Source organism: Herpailurus yagouaroundi, unplaced genomic scaffold, assembly GCF_014898765.1.
Source record: "Herpailurus yagouaroundi ecotype Mexico unplaced genomic scaffold, PumYag 295, whole genome shotgun sequence".
In the NCBI taxonomy this organism is placed as follows: domain Eukaryota; kingdom Metazoa; phylum Chordata; class Mammalia; order Carnivora; family Felidae; genus Herpailurus; species Herpailurus yagouaroundi.
In genome coordinates, this window is record NW_024412512.1 from 1,257,345 (window position 1) to 1,258,869 (window position 1,525).

A 1,525-nucleotide genomic window follows, 5' to 3' on the forward strand; every position below is an offset into this window, starting at 1 on the left:
CCACCTGGGGCGAGCTTTGCCTGGAGAGTTCCCCGAGAGGCTGTCTACCTGGTGACGAGGTGGTGACTCAGGGGTGCCCAGGAATGACAGCACTGTGGGAAGAGCAGTCGGGCTGCTGGCTCACATCTGCCTTCCGTGCCCACTCAGCGAGGCACCTTCAGATCCCGGGCTCCGTCTGGGGGCGGCTAGGAGCCACCCCCATTGTACAGAAGAGCACACTGAGGCTGAGCTGTGGGGACCCAGCAGCCACCGGGCCCGGCGCGCACCCGTCTGTTAGGTCAGCCTCAGAGCTGCAGCTCACAGAGGGGCCATCCTATGCCGGAAGTCACCAGACGGGACGGGGAACGGAAGGAAAGCCCGGGTGCGGGAGGCTAGCTCTGGCCCTTCCGAACCCCCGTCCCGGGGCTGGGCCGTCACCCCGTGCCGTCCAGGTGGCGTGCAGGACGTCTCTGGGGTCTCCCAGTTCACAACCTGCCCCAGACGGCAGCTGCTTTGGCTCCGAGGTGCCCGTAGCGCGCCTCGGCCGATACTCCTGACACAGACAAGCCCCTCCTTGCTCACCGCCTCATCCACACTGAGACCTGTGTCCTCTGCCTTCTGTCCCTCAAATACCACGCTCTTTGCAGCCTTCACACCCCGTCCAGGGAGGCCTCCTGGGTTGCTCCGGGTCTCACAGCCCTGCCGGTCCAGAGGTCCCCTCACCCATCAAGTCCCAGATGGTCCCTCGGCCTGATGTCACGTCACACCAGACACCCCCTTCCCACCCCCTGCCAGAAGCGAGAGGTTCTCAACCACCTCTGTGCACACATGGACCCACCAGGGGGTTGCTTGTTCGTAATGCAGCGTCGGGGCCCGAACCTCAGAACTGGGGGGCTGCGGTGCCTGGGTCTTTCGCGCCCAGAGCACGCTTTGAGGAAACCAGTTATTAAAGCGGTTTGCAAGTAAGGACCGGGTCTTTTCTTGGGCCCAGACCGAGGCACAGGGCACTGTCCCCCCTCGCCCCAACTTGTTGAATGGGGCTCACCGGCCAGGCCCCACGGCCCAGGGGGCACCCAGGCCCAAACTCAGGGGATAGAAAGAAGCTTTCCGCCCCATCCTTGGTGTTGTCTGGACACAGGCCCACAGCGCAGAGGGCTCAGCCCTGCGCCCCCAAATGCCTCCCCACCGGGCTGAGCTGTCCCCAGCCCAAGAGAGGGAGCCTGTCTGGTGTGGACCCCAAACGCCCCCTTCTCTGTCCTGGCATCTCAGCACCTCCAGGCTGGCCCAGACCTCGCTGCAGGGGTGAAGCCCCTATCCCCGCCGTCTTCCAACAGCACCCCCCCCACCCCAGGACCCTGCCAGTGCTCCCTTCTTCCCCCCTGGAAGGGAGCGCATCCTTCCTGGTGTCCTCGCCGCCCCAGAGAGACGCCCACCCGGCTCCGCGCTCCTCAGCGCCCCAGGGGAGGGACGAGGGGACCCCAGCGTGGGGAGTGGCCCCCAAAGTTTCCAGGGGGAGCGCCGGGGGTCTGGCGGGGAGCGATGCGCC